Source organism: Nannospalax galili, unplaced genomic scaffold (assembly GCF_000622305.1).
Source record: "Nannospalax galili isolate Female #2095 unplaced genomic scaffold, S.galili_v1.0 scaffold46, whole genome shotgun sequence".
Classification (NCBI taxonomy): Eukaryota; Metazoa; Chordata; class Mammalia; order Rodentia; family Spalacidae; genus Nannospalax; species Nannospalax galili.
Window position 1 is genome coordinate 3,197,124 of NW_008355790.1, and position 7,955 is coordinate 3,205,078.

At 38.2% G+C, this 7,955-nt stretch overlaps 1 protein-coding gene across 1 annotated transcript in view; it reads right to left on the minus strand.

The window, feature by feature from the left end:
* LOC103750489 (sorbin and SH3 domain-containing protein 2) overlaps positions 1 to 7,955 on the minus strand; it is a 217,381-nt gene that overhangs the window by 183,827 nt on the left and 25,599 nt on the right. The window lies entirely within an intron of this gene.

The following is a 7,955-nucleotide window of genomic DNA, read 5'->3' on the forward strand; positions in this document are numbered from 1 at the left end:
CAAAACCAAGTCCTAAGAGGTAATAACTGAGCTCTCCTTTTTACCAATAATTAGAAAAGGAGCTACGCATCATCATTCTATTTGGCCATCACGATGCCACTAAGAAGGAAAAGCAGTTCCCCCATCAAACAAATGTTCAAATACTTTTTAAAAGCTTTGATTCCACGAAGATGGAATCCCTGAATCTTTTCTTCTTCTGGAATCCAGTAACAGCAATGCATAAGCAATCAGAAGGCGACACTTTACTCAAGAGCTGCAATCAGATGTTCCAGAGCTGCTTTGTTTTGTTTTGTTTTGTTTTGTTTCCTTCTGTGTTAAGACAAGTGGCACAGGTTAGCCTGGAACTTTGTAGCTCAGGCTGGCCTCAAACTTGTGATCCCCCCATGTTCTCCTCCTCAGTGCTAGAAATGCACACCACCACAGCCAGCTTAGATTCTCCAATCTTAGCCCAGTATAAAACCTCTAAAATACTTTATAATTAATATTATGAGGATTAATTATCAATGCTCTTAGCAAATCCAGTTACTTCTTTGTATTAATGACTTGGTCTTAGTTTTTAAAACATTGGGGACCAAATATGATGGGGAAAAGAAGGGTCACATGACTATTTCAAGATATTAAAAAGATGAACTCTTTCAGCCCATTCTACTTGACCTAAAACTATGTAGCTATATCAATTAGGAACAGAACTACAATGTAGGTTTGAAACATCTAATCACAATGTCAAATAATGTTAACTTTGTTTAAAAAGTACATGTCAGTTTTCCCAACCCACCTATTGATGGCTGCTTGAAGGGGGAAAACAGTGTGTTACAAGGGTTGGGACTCTTGGTGGGCTCAGTGGATGAACCCACACTGAAGGACATTGGGGGGACACAAATCATACTGTATAGGTTTTATATATATATATATATATATATATATATATATATATCTCTCTATTTGTGTGTGGGGGCAGAGGGGGTCTCAACAATTCAATAAAAATTCAAAAAATAAAATAAAAATACATGCCAGTTTTAACATATCACTGTAAAATACACATTTTTGTTTGTTTATTTTAGTCACATTTTACCATGTGTTACATACCTACCCATTTAAAATAGGATATTTGTTTTACTTATTGAATGATAATTCTACTGATAAAGATTGGACAAGTATTTTGTTTTTCCTTTTTTTCTTCATTATAGTAATTTACAAAAAAGAACATACTTTAAAAAATTGGTCTTTAAGAAACTACAAATGTTAATGAAGCAAATAAAGACCATCTGACTACTAAATCAACTATTTAAAAAAGATTTTTATTTTTATTTAAGTATATGGGTGTGTGGCTAAATGTTCCTGCCATGTGTGTGTGGGGGGTCCCTGAAGGCCAGAAGAGAGTGTGGGATTCCCTGAAGCTGGAGATGCAGACAGTTGTGAACAGCCCAACATGGGTACTGGGAACCAAACTCAGTCCTCTAGAAGAGTAGTAAGTTCTCAGAACCCTTGAGTCATCTCTCTAGCCTATCAGCTATTATTTTAAACTCCTAGCTGCCTGCTTTCCACATGGAGCCCACAGGAAGCCCATGGTTTCACTTTCCCCTACAAAGTCCTATATCAAAATATACATTTGAACAAACAGGTTGTGGACTGGTCCCTGTTTCCATTTAACAGAAACCATATTGTGTACTGCATCTCACTAAAGTCTCCTTTGTTCCCCAAGGATCCTGTGGATTCAAACATCTCCTTTCAACAGATCTGAGATCCCAGAGAACAAATTAGACTTCAAACGTATTTTAAACCAGTAAAGGATGATAAATTTGAACTTTTCTTCTTAACTGTCATGACTTTTATCTTTAACAGTGATACTAATTACATTCATAGTAGTTTGTATTTTTTGCTTTCCTTCTTTTCTCTTTTATAAATATATCAGTTGAAAATAATTTATCATGATTATATTCCAGTGAGCCTCTTATACTGGTGAAATGTTAAAATGGACTTTGATATCCCTGTACCCACTATATCAAATGTGGATAACATCACCACCCACTGAGTTGTGGTAGGATTTATATAAATGCCTGAATAATGCCTGACACAGAAGAAGCATCTGTTAAAAGAGTATTATCACTTTCATAGATCTACAGAATTGAATTCCAGTATGCTGTCTACATGTGGCTCTTGAGTTCATAAAATGTGGCTAATCAGAACTAAACATTACGTAAATACAGAATATACACTGGATTTTGAAGACTTAAATTGGGAAAAATTGTGAACTGTAACACTTTTTAAATTGATTACATGTTGAAATGAGAATAGTTTGGACATATTGGGTTATAAATATATTTAACTCAAATAAATTTTATCAGTTTTTGCTTTTTAAAAATTGAGTACTAGAAAATTTTAAGTACATATATGCATCATTTTCTTTTTTTCAAAAAATATTTTATTTATTATTTTTATTTTATGTGTATGAGTGTAAGTGCACTGGTATCATGCAGTGCCTGCAGAGGTCAGAAGAGGGCATTGGATCCCCTGGATCTGGAGTTATGGATTGTTGTTAGCCACCTTGTGGGTGCTAGAAAGTGAACCCAGGCTCTCTGCAAGAGCAGCCAGTGCTCTAAACCACCAAGCTATCTCTCCCCCTTATACATGGTTTTCACAGCATTTCTTTCAGCGGTGCCATTTATGGTTATCAAACTGTAGCAAGTGTTAGTTATGTGGAGGACTTATAAAAACACAAGTTTCTGAGTCCTATTCCCAGAGTTTCTAACTCAGCAAGCCTGGGGAGAGTTCTGAAATTTATATCTCTAACTTCTCTGATAATTCTTGAGGTCAACATCAGATGTTTTTTTGCTATCATTTTCCACCTTACTTTTTGAGGAAGGGTCATTCAGTGAACCCGGCTAGAGAAGTTGGTCAGTTGACCGGGGATCCTCCTGCCTCCAGCCCACTGGAGATGCACACCACAGTACTCAGCTTTTATGTGAGTGCTGGGGGTTCAAACTCCAGTCCTTGTGCTTGTATGGCAAGACTTCCAACAAAGCGCTCTCCCAGGCACATTCCACCAGATGATTCTTGATCACATTTTGAAAACTGCTGCCCTTGAGCACTCCCACTTACGAAGGGGTCTTTGGACACATGTTAATGCTATCTCTTGGGATTCAAAATTCTCAGGCACCAACCAACATGCATATTTTAGTAAAATTTCTAGGTTACATGTGTACATTGAAATTTGAGAGAAACTGATATTAATGTCCCTAGGTACATGTAAGACATATCTGAGAAAAATCACTAGTACCCTCTGTCCTAAAGGATTCACCCCTAGAGTTTTATTTAATTGCTCTGAAGGTGATGCAGACATCTGCTTTTCTAAAATGTTCCCTGGGCAATTTCAATGACAAACAAGCACAGAGAGTGGGCAGTAGGACCAATCAGAGTAGACAGAGAAGGGTCTAGAAAACACACTTCTTTCTACTGAGGAGCAGATTCTTGGGGACTATCAGGTGCTGGAAACCTAAGGCCCGTGGAGCTAGTAAAGACCATGGAAATGAAAAGCAAAGACCAATGAATTTGTGAGATCAGATGGAGACACTACTCCAGGTTTGGAATTTAAAGGAAGATTGCACAAAGCAGGGTATAGCTTTGGTCTTGAGAACCAAGAACTCTAGTCAGAGTATCAGGGCAGAGATGTGGGCCCTAAGGAAGAAGGCGGGACCCAGATGTGAGAACCCTGGTGTGAGTGGAAAATCGGACTGAACGTCTTACATTCTGCATAAACACAGATAGGTTTTAGACACTAGAACAGGAATAATCTTTCAGAGATTATAGGAAGCAAAGTAGAAGCAAACGCTGAAAGACACATGTACCTTTTCTTTCTTCCTAACACATTAACAAGAATTTAGAAGATTCTGAGCTCAGCGCCACATTAGAGGCACACACTAAGGCACACTATGCATAGACCACACTATCCTAGATACATCCTAAGGGAGGATCTTGTTAAATAACACTTCAGTTAGAGCCACCAATAGGAAGGATTCACATTTTGGAGGAGAGAATCCTGCTGTTATTTTTTTTTCCTACATCTCTGTTCTAACCTAATAAATGAACATGCCAGTTTTAAGAGTTTAAATAACCTCATCAGTTTGTCAAATACACCCTTCACTGTTTCAATTGGTCCCAGAATGTTCTGTGTTCCAGAGAGTTCTGTAAAGTAAATCCACACTGGAAAAGAACTGCATTTAAAAGTTCAACTGGCTGCATTTAAAAGTTTCAGTTCAGGGTGTAGCTCTGTGGTACTAAACTAGCCTAGCACGTAGGTGGCATTGGATCCATCCCTTAACATGGGAAAACAAACAAACAAACAAACAAAAACCACCTCCCAGTTTTGCTTTACTTTTCAGGGGTTGGTTCGTTGGTTGGTTGGTTAGTTGGTTGGTTGGTTAGTTGGTTGGTTGGTTAGTTGGTTGGTTGGTTGGTGTTTTGGGGGTGGGTGGGGGAGGAAGGGGTGTTTTTAGAAAACTTCTAAAAGAGTAATGGGTCAAGGTAGAGTCTGGAACCGGAATGCCCTCCACTGAATTCTGATCCTGCCACTTATCTTATGTGTGACATTGGTCCAAAATCTCTCCTTCACTGAGCTAATAGGATTTATCTTTCTGGGTTGTGTGATGACTAAAATTGTTATAATTTGTAAGGAATATAGAAAAGTCTAGCATACCCCAAGTGCCATTCACATATTGGTTAAAAGATCAACATGTATTTGATTAACTGCAGATATCCTTGTGTGGCTGCATTTAATACATATTTTTAAATAGTATGAAGATTCCAAGGACTTTTCTGTGCAGATTATTGAATGGATGTAGTTTGAGTTGGTTTTTCTGTGTGTTTGTTATTTAAATTTTTTCCCAAGGGAACTCAGAATTCTCAATTGATCCCTCATCATTTCCTTTGATTTGAGGGGATCTCAGGAGGAAGGAAGTGAATATAGTTTTCCCAGGAATATTGTTTTCAAGAGTACATTTTTTCCCCCTGAAGTCCTTTGAAAGATGAATTGCACTGTAGATGTTTGAAAGCTTGCATAACCCATGTCAGTTTAGAGCATTGTCTAATCTAGGAGAACAATGCGTCATTCTCTTAGGCAAATGCTTTAGTGTTTAGGAAGAGGCAGCAAGATCCTCTAAAGCACTGGCACGAGTTTCAAGAATGTATTGAAAAGGAAGTCAATCAAATTCTCATACTGTGGAGACTATAGAAATCAGATAATACTGAATTAAAGGAAAGGGTGGACTGCTGAGAGTAGGCATTCAAAATGATGCAAAATGAGCTGCCATTAAGTACAGTAACACCTCTTACACATACTTGCTTCAACCATCCTCAACAAAGTGAAGCATGTGCCAGAAAAATATTGCTGCTCAGTGGCATCCTGCACCGTGTCCACCAGGCCATTTGTGGGTCTGTAGTGTGCTGAACGTACTACTGGGAAATCAGGACCTGAGATCTGATCAGTCATACGGCCCTCTACACTTGTGTTCTGAACTATAAACCTTACTAGCTTTGGAATTTGCTTTTATTTGGGTTTATATGTTATATTTTGTAACCCTGACTACTGAAATTATTTGGAAGTTGTTAGATCATATCTCTAATTATTTCTCATAATTTCTTTTTATACCCATATGTACCATTACACTGTCTTAGTGGATTTTACCAAGCGAGGTTAAAATCTTTAATGAAAAGTTAACAATTATCAAACACAAGACATTCTGTAGAAACAACTTTTAAAAAATATTTTACTTATTATTTTTATTCTATATGTATGAGGGTATTGCCTGAATGTGTGTAGGTGTACTGATATTGTACAGTGCCTATGGAAATCAGAAGAAGGGGTTGGATCCTCTGGAACTGGAGTTACAGACGGTTGTTAGCCACCATGTGGGTGCTGGGAATCAAACCTGGGTCCTCTGTAAGAGCATTCAGTGCTCTTAGCTGCTGAGCCATCTCTCCAGCTCCAGAAACAGCTTTTTAAACCTTTGTTAAAACTCAATTTTCAGGGCTGAAGAGACGGCTCAGCAGTTAAGAGCACTGGTTCTTCTTGCAGAAGACTGGGGTTCGAATCCCAGTACCCACATGGCAGCTAACAACTGTCTATGACTCCAGTTCCAGGGGACCTGATGCCCTTTTCCGTCCTCCAAGGGCATTGCATGACACTGATATACTTACCCATATGCAAGCATAATACTCAAACACATAAAATAAAAATAAATAAATAAATAAATAAAGTAAAAAAAAAAAAAAGACCCACAAAGCCACTCAGTTTTCTAGATAAAACTTTACTGTTTTTAAACCCACTGCTTGAGGGCCTGTAAAGATGGCTTAGTGGTAAAGAATGCTTGCTGTGCAACCATGAAGTACTCAGTTCAGATCTCCAGCATCCACTTAACAAGCCTGGTATGGGCTCATGTGACTGCAACCCCAGCTCTATGGCGGACAGACAGAAGGACTGCTGGCTGGTGCTTGGGGCTTGCTGAGTTCCAGGTTCAGGGAAAGACCCTGCCTCAAAGGAATAGGGCCAAGAGTGATAGAACAGGACCCCCAATGTCCTTCTTTGGCCTCCATGCACACACACACAGGTATGTGCACCTGTGCACACACATATGCATATGTGCAGGCACATACATTAAAAAAAGGGGGGAAAGAAATATAAGCTCATTGTTTGAATTCTCTATTTAAAAATATGTGTACCATTTCTATAATCATGATGGAGAGTTTCTTAGTATCTATGCTCTATTTGAAGTGGAGTATATGCAAAAGTTGCTAAATATAAAAATCATGAAGACAAGCCTCCTTATGGTGGCTTACTTAAGCCATTGCATTATGTGTATCTTGAAACATCTTTGTATCTACTACCTTCCTTCCAGCTTTATTTCTTCAGCTTTATTGCACTTTAAAAAAAATTCAGAAACATTCCACACTCAGGGCCTTGGCCTGCATGATGTCCTTGGCTTGGAACCCCTGCCTTCCCCTCTCAGCAGTTAATGCCACCCATAAGTCACCATGTCCTTCCTCAGGAAGGCCCTCCCTGATCCACCCAGCTAGGCCAAGTTTTCTTGTTTTTTAACTCTTAAAGAATCACATCCCTCAAAATCTTTTAGGGATTAGATAAGAGTTCCCAAATATTTTTGACATTTTTGGCCTTTGAAACAGAGTATGATGCTCTTCATAGGGGGGAAATCTTAGAGTAGCAAAAAGCCCCATTTTGAAAAAAAAAAGTACACGAAGTTGTCAGGAAAAAGTGATGAGATATGGGAGGAGTTGGAGGGGAGGGAGTGGGTGTGGATTTGATCAAAACACCTTATATGCAAGTATGAAATTCTCAATAAATTTTTTTAAGTTAAAAAAAAAAAAAGAATCACATCCCTCATCCCCTGCTAGTTCAGAATCTGGTGAATTCATTTGGGTGGCTGATTGATGAGTGTGTTTCTCTTCCACTAGCCTCAGTTCTTTGAATGTGATTCCCCACATAGGTATTATATTTGTCTCTGGCACAAAATAAGTGCTCCACATGGATTTGTTGGCTTAATAAATGATTAAATAAACTATTCATAAGACATTAAACAACTCAGGTACATTTTTCTTATATCTTCCAGAACTTGTGAAGTAAAAAGTTTCTTATGAAATAAAAAAAAAAACCTTGCTTACAGCTTACAGCTTCTAATTAAGAAGCTGTTTCCAAGCACAGTCCTGAAGCACTGAGTCCCTGAAATAATGTTTCTGTAGCTACATATTTGCCTAAAAAGCTGTCTGAAGAGGCTGTGCTGCTTGTTTTCCCAGGATTTAATTAGTCTAATAATTTGCATTTATTTTCTAAAATAAATGTGAAATCAATAGTTCCTTATGTGTGTACATCATATCTGCAGACCTCTCTCAGAACCCTGTGATATTCTGTTGGGGTAGGTGAATCACTCAGATGAGGTCCTCAATGA